The sequence below is a fragment of the Emydura macquarii genome, unplaced genomic scaffold (genome assembly GCF_026122565.2).
Source record: "Emydura macquarii macquarii isolate MOO-44397 ecotype Brisbane River unplaced genomic scaffold, CSIRO-AGI_Emac_v2 contig_1146, whole genome shotgun sequence".
NCBI lineage: Eukaryota > Metazoa > Chordata > Testudines > Chelidae > Emydura > Emydura macquarii.
Genome location: NW_027131283.1, coordinates 13,355,443 through 13,369,058, shown reverse-complemented (window position 1 = coordinate 13,369,058; position 13,616 = coordinate 13,355,443). Strand labels below are relative to the sequence as shown.

General features: G+C 40.0%; 1 long non-coding RNA gene across 2 annotated transcripts in view; it reads right to left on the bottom strand.

Moving 5' to 3' along the window:
* Positions 1-13,616, bottom strand: part of LOC137152123 (uncharacterized) — a 31,556-nt gene that overhangs the window by 14,229 nt on the left and 3,711 nt on the right. Inside the window, exons 1-2 of one of the 2 annotated variants that reach the window (XR_010919434.1) lie at positions 10,545-10,716; positions 8,314-8,406 (exon numbers count right to left, since the gene is read on the bottom strand). This is a non-coding gene — a long non-coding RNA (uncharacterized lncRNA). Of the gene's footprint in view, positions 1-8,313; positions 8,407-10,544; positions 10,717-13,616 lie in introns of those variants that run through there. The other variant, XR_010919433.1, reaches the window with a different exon arrangement.

Here is a 13,616-nt window from a genome sequence, read left to right as displayed (position 1 = left end):
ATTTACACTTAATTACAGGCACAACCACCAAAGGCACTGCTTGCAGAGCAAGAGAGGAATAGCGTTCTAGCGACTATCACTGATGGAAAGAACTGAGGGGATGGTGGGGTGACAGTTCCCTATATACCGTGCCATGAGGGCGCCACTCCAGGGGGCTTCAGAGCCAACCTGGGACATACACTAGGAAAAAGCTTCAGGAGGCAGTGCATGCAGCATGCGCAGGCACCTACATAGGAATAGACATGAGCAAGCACTCAAAGAAGTACGTGTCTTTTCTATCTCTAATTTCTGTGAAAAAGTTCTAGATAAAAGAGACAGCAAATGTGAAAGAGCAATCCCAGAAGACCAAGGTGCAACAGTTTTACCTTACAGAAGAGGAGTCCTGTAGAATTGAGGAGAGATTAAACCAACAGCGTTCTATAGAAATTTTTCTAAAAATCTATACACTTTGAGACTATCCTTTCATTAGAATTGTTCAACAATCCTATGGAATTGAAGAGAATTATGAGCCTCACCCAAAGCTCATTGAAACCAACGGAAAGACTCCTATTGACTTCAACAGACTCTGAATTAGGCTGTTTCCCAGATGATGAAATGTATGTTTGCTTAAAATCTATAGAAAGATTATCATTCTCTATTACATTCCTAAGGGCTGTACCATAAATATATTTTCAGTTTAAGGCACTTTCACTGGTTCTTTGTGGGTAATAGGCCCTCAAAACTTCCTGGAATTATTTGACATGAGCTGTGTGAAATATACTAGGCATAATTTATCCATGGTGTAATTCCATTGATTTTAGAGGACTTATATTAGGAGAAAAATTGGTTCATCGATGAGTTTTTATACTATGATCAAACAATGTATTATGAAAAAGTGTCAGGGAGATTGCAACCACCACCTTAACCCCTACAACACAATTTTGCTCCCTTTCCTATCCTTTCATTTTGAAAAACAAAAGTGTGGTTTCTAGTGACATATGAATACAGGAATTGCCACACTGGGTGAGACCAGAGGGCTATCAACTTTAGTATATGAATGTGACTAGAATCAGGCGCATCAGAAGGTGGTGTAGAAACCTTGCAATAGGCAGATGTTCGATAACCTCCCCTTCCCCCAGTTAGGTCATCTCAAACTCTGATAAGAGACTGACTGATGCAGGAGATTTAATAGGCCTTCCAAAATTTGTTCGCATTAACTATTATAATACTGGATAGTCTAATAGTTAATGCTAACACATTTTGACATTTTTGGCTATCAAGTTTTTAGCCCTTATGGCTGTAGAGATATCTCAAAAATCTGAGCTGAATGTAAACTGATGCAGTGACTCCTGTCTGAAGCAGGAGACAACCTGAAAAACAGTAGTTCTAAAATGTGTGATCTGCCGTATTAATCTCAGTCAAGGCCTGTGGATGTTATGAACCTGTTGTCCATGGGATCTAACATTTTTCTATGATACCACAAAATGGAACATATTTGTCATGGAATTTGTCATTTTTCTGCAGTCTGCCCCATGTTGTTTTTTCTGTCTCCCTGCCCTGCCTCCAGCTGCTTCTCCCCTCAGTGGGAATTTAACTGGATTACAGTACATGCTCACTGCACTACTCCATGAAGCTAGGCACCAGGTCAATCCAAACAACCTTCCTTTCTGCAGTTGTCTGTGACTCTGTCCCTTGCAGCCTGACATGACCTATTTGGATAATGTCAGACAATGTCTCAGACCCACACATGAACCACAGGATTTGAAAGGAGTTGTTGCAGCAGCTGGCAAAGGATTCTGGGGCATGCATATGGCCATTAGAAGGAGGGAGCACTGAGACATTTGGAGGCCAAATGTGTTTTCGTACTTTCAACAGTCTGTTCTTTCAGACAGGTTGTATTGGTATCACTACATTGCACTACTGGAGGTGCCCAGGCCATGACAGGAAAATACTGTGGCTTTACAATTAGAATCCGGTCTATTTCACTCCACACCAACTTTGTTTGGTTCTCCAGGAAGCTTTAGTGGCATAAAGGAGGTCAGTAGAACTGTAAAAAGTATTTGAGGTTGTAAAAATTGTGAATTTTATTAAATGTAAACCCAATGCATGCTTCTTTCCTATTTTATGTGAAGAAGTGAGCTCTCAATACAAGCAGCTCCTCATACAAACAGAATGAAATTCACTGGTTTCACATGGCAAAGTTTTGAATCACGTATTTGAGTTCAGAGAAGAGTGAAGGATTTTCTTTATTGAAAGTGACTCTGCCCATGCAGAATACTGACCAGCATTGGCTTGCTCTGAATCCTTGCTTACAGGGGCAGAATAAAACATGGGTTCTCAGCCTGGAGGTTGCAGTCTGATTTCTGGAATTGCAACCATCCTGTTTTTCCCAGGTGGCTAAAAAGGAATGGAGGTGGGTTCCGGGGCATTTCTGGTATGGGAAGTGTTGAGAACTAGTGTTCTAGGAACCAGCGTTTATTCATACACATTTTCATATAATTTTAATAGATCCCTTCTTGTGTGTATTGATTGCACATTTGCAGTGGGGTTTTCAAAACCACTAAGTTGTGGCCTAGCTCTGCTCCCAGTGAAATCCATGAGAGTTTTAATACTAACTTCAAAAGAAGAGTTAGGTCAATGCTTAAAAGCCCACCCTTGATTTCTGCCAGATAGAAAGAATACTGCTCAGCACTAAAAAAAATGCTTTTTATCTGTAGATTTTAAGTGCTTTACAAAAAGGTGAGTACATCTGATTTTCTTCATTTTACAGTTGATGAAACTGAGGGAAAGAAAGGTCAAGTGATTTGCCTAAAGTCACACTGTAGGTCAAAGGAAGAGTTGGGAATACAAAGCCCAAGTCTCCCAATTTCAAGTCTGCTCTATCCTCTGGACTACACTGCCTCCGATTAGAAAGAAACAATTCGCAGATGTGATGCTTTATCTTTCTTAAAATCTGGATTGCAGTTGGATGCTAAAGTGATTTCAAAGCATTTAGGAGCTGGACAGTATTCATGTACCTTTTGTTAGCATTTGGATTTTTTAAAAGGAATTTTCTTTTACACTATTAAGAGTAAAATCAGTTAATCAATTATGAATCAGATACTAACAAATGACACTGGGCAGACATATTTCATTCCAGCCCCTCACCATATTGTGTCAGAAGCCAGCACAGAGAAGGCTACAAAAAAAAAAAGGAGACTGTTATAAGAAGACATATATTGATTATTCCTTCTACAGGCAACCTCATCCAGAAGATGTCACCAGAACACAGAGAGTGCTTAGTACTCATGGAATGAGAAACATTAATGGAAGATTTTATAATTAGATAAAAACTGCAAACCGATCATAAAGGGTGTCTGAGAAACTACTTTTGGACTCCCTGTTACCTTCTTACTGATAAATCAAACTTCATACTGACTTCAAATCAGAGTACTCCAACATTTTAAAAGGTATATTAGCTATCTGCTACAACTGTAACCTATGTCTGTATCCTGTCTTATGGGAAATATATCCAGATTCACATACAAAAGAATAGATTAAATATTTATTAGCAACATTCCAGCAATCTGCTCCACTGACTCCAGCAGCAGGCTCTCAGGTTACAGTTATATGTTAGACTTTGAAGATAAAAAAAATGATTCAATGATTACACAATTCCTGAGCATTAACTGGAAAAGTCTACAAGGGAAAGACAATGGTGATCAGGGATGTCCTTATTTCAAAAGGAAGCTAAGACAACAAAAATATTAGTTTCCATCTGAAGGAGATGTAACCTGGATAAAGCCTTCATCCTTGTATAGGAATCAAGACAATAATAGAAGATGAGGCTTTGTTTGTTTGAGGCAATGTCAGAGCTAAGGTTTGTTTGAATTTGATGGTACCAACATTTCTCAAACCTGCTCTTTCAAGATTTTGCCCCAAGATGGCAAAAATTTTGCCACATGAACAGCTATCATGCAATTTCCACCATCCTGAATGATGAAATCTCACAAGAACATCTCTTCCTCCTGTGATATTTCCACCTTTTTAGGATGAAATTTCATAACAGTTGTTTCCTGTTCAATTTTGTCTAATATAAGTATCTACCAATACATACAAACTGTACTCCTCACATGGAACCAGAGAGCTTTAGCCTATTCTCAACCAGAAAGGAAAAATGTGTCCTTTCCAATTTTGCACAAAGACAGAATCAAAACCATAGGAATAGAATTTGTATGTGATCTACCCTGAAATTCAAAGATGTTGGGATATGACATTCCAGATTCGGCACATTTTGTCAAAATACATTATCTAGAGGGATTCAGCAAAATACTGAATATACTACCGTATCAGAGAACAGTCCATTTTCTAAAATTACTTTTTATCCTTCTGCTGCACAATATGTCTCCAGAGCCATATTGAAATACTCCACTATATACATATGTTTATATGTATAAACTTCAAGATACATAAACACCTTCTAGTGCATTGTTGTACAAGAAAAAATGTGCTTGAAATCCATTTGCTTTTTCAAGGCTTTAAAATGTCATGTCAAATATTAATCAAACAGGAGTTACTTAAAACTAGAGACCTTCAGAAGAACATATTTACTTTGGTTTGAGGAAGTGAATAGTACAGATCTTGGCCAGGTAAGTTCACAAAGCAGGCAGAGGATCCTAACAGCTAATGAACTTTTGAATTAATACATGGAGTCAAGACATGAAGGAGAGCAAGGCAAGCTGAATAAAAGAGCATGGCTTGAATTAAAAGGAGAGGAGCAGTTTCTCCAACAATCACTATGAAAATTTTAAAAAGGAAAAGTTTAAAAGAAAGGGTTTCATCATATATATGTCTGCAAAAATCAAGAATCCGCTGAACTGGATATTTTTTATATTTTAAATTCCAGACTAGGATTAACAGGTGAAAGTCAACATCTTAGATACCATATAGCCTCAAGCTTCCCACATAGAAATGGTACAACAGGCAGAATGAGTCAAGAAGTTACAAGCAATCAGACAATGGTGTTATACCTGATAACATCATGGCATAATATGACTGGGTATTTACAGTGGGCTGCTGATTTCCTGCAACTATTCAAGTATTGGACTGGCTTAGAAAGACCCGTTCAAGGTGGCTGAGATATATAAAATGTTACCCTCTGAAATGGAAACTGTAATATCCTGGGACCAACATGGCTACAATAACACTGCATACAAAGTCTGGTTCAGACATTTCTGTTACTTTGTCTATGCCAAAAATGACAACAACAATTTTAAGTGGATGAGTGAGAATGGAAAGAGGAACATACAAAATTATTTAAACTGAAACAGGCACTGGAGATCAGGTGAGGGCTGAAGTTATACAAAGGCTGTCCCTGGTAATTAAGGAAGAAATTCTGCCCTTGGTTACACATTCATGGCCCTAACTCAGTACCTTGCTACATTGGGAGATCAGACTAAATGAAAGGTCACTTGCCTCACCAAGTGGTGCATATCCAGGATTTTAGCCACACACAAGCTCTTGTACCTGCAAATCAACCATTAATGAAACCGACAGAATGTACACATATTTATGTGCCAGAGCTGCTATCCTACTTTACTCACAAAATCATTTCTCTTTCTCCTTTGCACAGGCTAAAAGAGAGCGCTAAATGCACTTCTATTTATTATTAATTACTATTGCAGTACTACTTATTATTTTTCAAAAATACCCTGCAGCTTGTGCAACATTCTCTCTTCCTCATCAACAGTATCCGGTAACACTAGACAAGACTGGGCACTAGAAAATAAACTATAGAGGACAGACCAGCACCAGCAGGGTGATCAACTAGATAACCTAAAAGAACATTTCCATTTCCAATTTCTATTATTGTTGATATACACAGACTTCTACAAGCAGAGCTACTGCTGTCCAGACAGGCGAATAAACTAATATAGTTCTACAGTAAGGCTCAATCTCTGCTCTTATCTTTCATCAGAATTCCAACCCCATTCTCAATAGGTGTTACTGCTCCATTTACTGTTGAACACTGGCCAGTGAGTATATCATTCTGTTCCATGATTTGCAGTTAAGTGCAGAACTCATGAATGTTCTACTGGTTCCTTTTTGGTTCCCACAGAGAACGTTTTATCTCTTCAGTATGTTTTAACCAGCTAACCCCGCATCTCTGGCTGGGAGAAAGACTGTCTTGCTAACAGCACGCTCCCTCAATCTCCATCCAATCCCTGGCCAGTCTGTCAGCTCTTGCAGACACCCTCTGGGAAGCCTCCAGCCACTTGCTCAACCCTAACCCTTTTTTAGGTCCTGGGGTTTCTCTAATGTTTTACTGTTCTCTTTGATCTCTCTCTTCTCAGCCCCAACAAAATAGTTACGCCTCTGGGGCTGGGCAGAGGAGACACCTCTTCACTGCTATAAACCTGGCTATTGCATTTGAAGGATTGAGGTCATGCTCCTTATCTAGGCCATTGCTTTACCTTTCCTGCTTGGTTCCTCTAACAATCTCTTTTGGATTTAACTGCATAACAAGTAAGTAATCCATCATAAACAGACATGGAAGTGTACATCATATTCAGACAAAATAATACAGCTATTTCCCAGTTTGTAACGGGTGGAGAATTTTGTGAGGTGGGATCTTCTCCACTAAGAATTAGACTGAACCAGCACCAACTCATCTCACATACATGGCAATGAAGAGTCTTGATTTTAATAACTTGCAGTTAAATAAAACTTGGCTGTATTTGAATGTGTGACAGACAAATAATAGTGCATTATAGAACTTATTTCCTGAGTAACCTCAGGCAAGGCATCTTAATTTTATCCAGATAAACTGAATTTCCAGCTATCATGCAGATATGGAAGAAGAGAAGCAAATATGCACAATAATTCTGTTATATATAACAGAATATGCACAATAATTCTGTTATATATAAAAATGACGTTGCTAACATTTACTACCTGCCTCTCTCCCAAGAATTCACTTCATTAATCAACTTGCATACACAATGCCTTTCTGAATGTTTAATTTGGGAAAGATTTTAAAAAATACAACTGCATTGACATTTAAGCAGTGCTATACAAGCATTCAAGCTGTGATGGCAAATATATATTCTTCCATGTGTGCATTACCTTCACTATGAAAAACCTACAAGACAAGCTGGGACATTGATCAGTGGCATCTGAACACAGTTTTCCCAGGAATTCTTCATTTAGAGTTGATGTAAAGAAGACTAGATATTAGCAGTTACATTTATTTCCCCAAATATAGAATTGTCACATAACAGCATGCACTCTCTCATCTTTCCTCTGCTTTTATTATTTAGCTATGTTTTGAAAATGACAACCACACCTATGAATGGAAAGGAACAGCCATCAATTCCTATATACTCAGTTTGTCCCAGAGCCCTCCCATTCCTTAGTCTAAATGGAAGTGGATTCTGACATGCCTCCTGAGTCATACTCTTCCCTCATCCCAGATGACTGGAGTGCACACTGCTTTATTAGCAGATATAATTCCCCAGAGTTCACTTGGAAAGATTTCATCAGCTTCCTCTCGCTTTTTGGGGAAGAGGAATTAAATATTAACTATACTAAAATGCAGCTAACTCTGAAGCACCCCATTTCAGTTTCATCCTTTCCCTATGCAATGAAGTTATGTGAAAACCAGACAGTGTTTGAAAATCATTGAAAAAGAGTTATGGTAAGCAGACATTGGAGATTATAGTCATTACATTGTTCTAGTTCTGGCTATTATATCAGAGCTAGGTAATTTCCATATTTTCTTACATAAATGATTAAGTACCAGTATTTTAAAAACTCTGAAGGGCTTGTTACAATTCTCCTTTGTCAAAAGCCTTAAATCAAATAATTTTAAAATTATATTTTTAAAAAAACTGACATTTTTATGAAGAGTTTAATGTTTGGGTTTTACTCTTCATTTTCATTACTAACCCCCATTGAGAGTGAATATAAAATTACTCATCTGCACCAATGGCCCTTTTCCATTTAGCAAAATACTATTTTCCCCTTGCATTTTGACAAGAACTAAAATTTATGTGGCAGTTTTTAAACAACAAAGAAATATTTTATTGTACCAGGATTTTTAATAGTCCTGGGAACAGTATCTATTAGTTAGTTACTTGTGAAATGACAGAGGGATCACAAAAAATTGCTCCTATAGGCCATACAAATAACAGATTCTCACATTTTCTGATGATTGAGTGGAAAATTTAAAACAACAAAAGTTTGAATCCACAGGACTCTGTATGTCAGCCCAAACGGAGTCCTGAAGTACCATACATTTTAAAAATGGGATACAAATTTAAAGTAACTATGGACATATTGCAGCTGTTCACTTACCTGTTTTCCTTTAGAGTCCATGCAATCCTATTTGAAACATATTGGATAGCAGGTGAGGGCTGTCAGTGGTGTTTTGAACATTCAGAAAACTACCTTCAATAAAGACACAAGCGTCAGAATAAACCCACAGCTGACATGTTTATAGTAGTCTCCTTTATCTTGCACATTCTTGCTATTTGTGCTTTGCCTGCCTGCCTGCCAGAACTGTTTGAGAGTGATTATCAAAACCCTTATTTCTGATTTCAGTAGTCTGTATAGCCTGCCAATTAAGTCTTCACAGGCCTGTGGGAGTCAGATCTTGCCTGTGCCCAGTTCAGGGGCAGCCAAGGCATTCTATGCATGAATCTCAAGCATTTCTATTATTTTTCACTATGTTTAACCTTACTATGTGCTGAGTCTGGAAGAGTCTTTTGTATTAAAGTTTGCAGTCCATTCACCTACTTTTACTAGATTTTAAGATAGCTTGACCTTGCATGATGCACCATCTCTTGGCAAAACTTGCACTAATGGGAGTTCTTATGTTATTTTCTATTCCAGAGGGAGGGGAGGTCTGAACAAAAAAAAAAGGGCCTCTGGAACTTCTCGGTTCTAAGCTTGGCCCTGACATGGCTCCTTCTGTGACTTTAGGGAAGCAAATAAGGCAAGATATAATTATGTACTTCCAAGGGTACTTGAAGATTAATTAGTCTGACCTCCACTGTAAGTGACAGATAGTGTCCTGTGTTACATATCCTCCCTGAGACACAAAATGCCTCCTGGATCTTCTGGGTGCACAGAAGAGGTATGCCCACCTGCTACACCCTTTAAGGGTGGCCATTATGGGTAGGTGAGGGCAGTACCCTTGCCCCCCCCGCCATTGGAGTGGCTTGCACCAAAGATGGGTACTAGCTGGGAGCCATTCCTGTACTGGGGGGATAAGGATAGGCGTCAGGAGCATAAACATGCCTGGCTGCTGAATTGAACTGCCTATTTCCACATCTTGGCACATGTGCCTAGCGGCCATTAACAATCTGGCTTCTGCTGTTTAGCACGAGTTTAGAAAATGAAAAGCACTAAATATTTTCAGACCCCCTTCTTTTTAAAAAAAAAAAAAAAAAAAAAACCAACCAACCAAACCATCTGGCTTAATGAACAGATAGAACTGCAGCGCTCTCTATCGAAAGAGAGGTTATGATGCTAGCAGTGTAGTGCTGGCTTCCCTCATCCATCCTTCAGTCAACAGCCATGCCATTCATTATACCAGCCCGTGCCTGACAGATTTGGTCCACTTGGACTAAGCCAAGCTGTTACCTGGCAGCTCTGTGTTCTTGGGAAACCAGAACGCAAAACCCCTAGTCTCTCTGGCTCTCATGAATTCTCCCTTTCTCCCCCCAGCCCCTGCTTGAACCAGAAACCAAAGGCATCTCAATATGAAAAGGCAGTGGAAGACACACCTAAAACCCTCCCAACACGGGTGATACAACTCCCCTAGCCTCATCTACAGTGAAGATGGAACAAGAATTAGCATAGCGTATGGAGAACCAACCTCCAAAGCAGGGGCCGCACTGAACTCTGGGATTGGCAAAGCAGGAACGCACTGCATGATGGGCAATCTCTGCTCTTGATGTAAATAAACTCACACCTGCACACATCCAGCTCCGCAGTTATCAGACCATTCTAGTTATTGATATGCAAAACACTGAATCTGCCTGATTGCATTGTGAGCTCCCTTAAGGAACATTGCCCATAGCCAGGAATAATCAGCTCCTTTTGTCCAGCATAAAGAAAACCACTCTGGGATACTTCCTTGAGACATTGTTTACCCCTGGGATACTTCCTTGAGACATTGTTTACCCATAAACAAACCTGGTGGTCTACAAACATCCCTACCCAAGTTCAAACCTGTTCTGATACCTGGATCCAAATTCTGCATCATTTCCACAGGAACTTCCCCTCTTCCTGACTGATCATGTTGGGGGCTCTGCCTGTCTCAAGTGCTCCAGACCCTAAGCTGAACAGCCTGTCTCTGGGGAACCTTTGAGCTGCATGGAGTGGTAAGACACCCCCCCTTTCTCCCCACAACTCACTCACTCTCTCTCTCTCTCTCAGTTCAAGTATAACTTCCTACTTTTGTAATCAAACCTGAGCTAGCCTTCTCCAATACCCCAACTGTAATTGTGTAGTATTGTAAGCATTTGATTGTTTCTCTCTCCTTGTATGGTATTACTATTAGTAAAATAATTTTTATATACCTGGCAATAAAATAACTGTTGTAATCAAGCTGGTTGCCACTCTTTCTGTCTCTCCAAACTGCATTTACACCTTTGTGTTCTTGGCTTCCCTATCTTGCTCCGCAGCAATGCTTCTTTTACCTAAGCCAAAGATCTCTGGAGTGCCCATAAATCCTATGGGGTTTGCTCATCAAGGGGGTTACTGCTAGAATAACTGTAGAGTGAGGGGGGAGACAGCTGAAAAGTGCTGCTCTGCCTAGCCTACGGAGTCCAGGGGCATATAAGGGTGGCCGCTGAAAATGCTGTGTCACCCAGCCTGCTGAGTTCAGGGACATATAAGGAGTCAGCTGAAAGTGCTGATAGCCCGGTCCCCTCAGATGCACTCGGTTAATCTGGGTGTGGTTTATTTAAATCTGGGGCTGGAGGAACCCAGCTCTGAAAACCTTAGGTCCTGCAGGATAGCTCCATTGGGAGGGGATCTGTAGCCATATGAACACACAAGTAACACAAGCAGTACATTAATAGAATCACACACCCCAAGTAACAAAAGCAGTACATAATAGAATCACACACCCCCTCCCAGGAAGGTAGTCTAATAAATGAACATACCCCCAAGGTAATGGGCAAGTCTGGTAACAAAGCCCATCAAAGTCATTTGACTCAGAAGCAGAGTTTAAAACTGCAGATCCAGAAAATTGGTCTTAAAAACTACTCAACTCTGTGAAGAGATCATAAACGCAAGATTAAAGCTTTACAATAAATGCAAAAGTCATCTCCTGCATTGTGTTTCTCAATTATGCCATTTTAAATTCTCTCACAATGACAACAGGCCAAGTCTGCATATTGATATTCTACCCTATGCTAAAGCTGAGCAAGTAATGAAACAACCCCTCTCGAATAGAAAACCAGATACCTGTATCTAATATTGAATTGGGAATCAGTACTCCCTCCCAAGCAGCTACTACCTTAGAATCTTACTCATTTGTAATAATTAGTGGTGTCACCCACACTTTAGCATTTTGGGGCAGGACTGTGAAACATTTTTTGCTCGCCCCCCTACTCCCAAATATAGCTTAGTCTTGTCCTTCATAAATATAACACTATGTAAAGAGGCAGTGTAAAGATATTGGGAAAGGTTAGGAAGAGGACATCACAGACTTAATGGAGTCATTTTATACAGGAACTCATTTATTCTTTCTTTGGCACAGGGGCAACTTGCACTGTAACCAGGAAGCTACAACTAGTAACAAAGGATAGAACTAGAGCAAAAAACTCAGGCGGTGGGGGAAAAGGAAAAAAGATTTTTAGGTCCCTCACGCCTCCACCCCAGCCTCTTGGTCCAGAAGGGGAGCCCAGTTGTTTGTTCCCTGTCAACCTTAGTGATCAGTGCAACACTATCTGCTTGGATAGAAGGGAGCTTTTTCAGGAAGGACAGGCAAGGGAAAAATGGGAAGGTGTTGCATTATACATCAAGGATGTATATGCTTATTCCGAGGTCCAGAAGGAGATGAGAGGCAGACCAGTTGAAAGTCTCTGGGTGAAGTTAAGGGGGAGGGAGAGGGGCAATAATATATAGTGGTCTACTACAGACCACCAAAATCAGGAGGCAGAGGAGGAAGTTTATTTCTAGAACAGAAATATTTAAGATACAAGACCTGGCAGTAATGAGCAACTTTAACTACCCCAGCATCAGTTGGAAAAGTAATGTAGCAAAACACAAAATGTCCAAAAATTCTTGGAATACACTGGGGACATTTGTTTCAGAAGGTGAAGGAAGTAACCAGGGGGATAACCATTTTAGACTTGATTCTAGGGGAGGAATTAGTTGCAAATTAATGGTTGAAGGCAATTTGGGTGAAAGTGATCATGAAATGTTGATTTCATGATTCTAAGGAAAGGAAGGAGTTAGAGAAGCAGAACAAGGCCAGTGGACTTCAAAAAAGCAGACTAATAAATTCAGGGAATGTCTATGCATACAGTGCTGCAGTGTGTGTGGTGAAGATGCTCTTTATTGAGAGGAGAGAGCTCTCCCAATGGCATAATAAAACCACCTTCATGAGCAATGGTAGCTATGTCGATGGGAGAAGCTTTCCCATCAACATAGTAAGGTCCCGGGGAAGAAATCTAAGGGAAAAAGGAGTTCAAGAGGGCTGGCAGTTTCTCAAAAAGACACTATTAAAGTTGCAACAGCAAAGTATGCTGATATGAAAGAAAGATAGGAAGACTAGTAAGAAGCCAATATGGCTCCATCAAAAACTCTTCCGTGACCTGGAAATCAAAAAGGAATCCTACAGAAGTGAAAACATGGACAAATTGCTAAGGATGAGAACAAAAGAATAGCAGAAGCATTTAGGGACAGAATCAGAAAAGGCTACGGCATAAAATGAGTTATGCCCTCCCAAGGAACATAAAAGGCATTAAGAAGAGTGTCTATAAATACATCAGGAACAAGAGAAACATGAAGGAAAGCATAGGTCCTCTGTTTAGCAGGGCCAGAGAGCTAATAATGGATGATGTCAAGAAAGCTGAGGCATTAATGCCCATTTTGCTTCAGCCTTCACTAAAAACATTAATGGTGATCAGATACATAACACAATTAATATTAACAACAAGAGGAAAGGAACACAAGCCAAAACAGAGAGATAACAGGTTAAAGAATATTTATATAAGTTAGAGGTCTTCAAATCTGCACGGCCTGATGAAACTGACCCTAGGGAACTTAAGGAATTATCTGAAGCAATCTTGGAACCATTAATATGAGAGTAACATGAGAGCGGGCTTAGCGCTTGTCTGCACTTCCAGCCCTGCCGCAGTGCAGGTGCACTGGTGTAGCTGCACTGACGTAGCACTTAGTGAAGGCACTACCTACGCTGATGGGAAGGCTTCTCCTGTTGACATAGCACTGTTTACACTGGGAATTCAGTAAGTATAAGTGCATCGCTCAGGGGTGTGGATTACCCCTGAGCAACATAGTTATAATGCTATAAGTTTGTAGTGTAGACCAGGGCTCTTAAATCTTTGCTGAAAAGTGAAAGTAGGCTGAGACATCTGGGTTTTCAGTTAGAATTGTTAGATTGGGAATTAATGACCTGG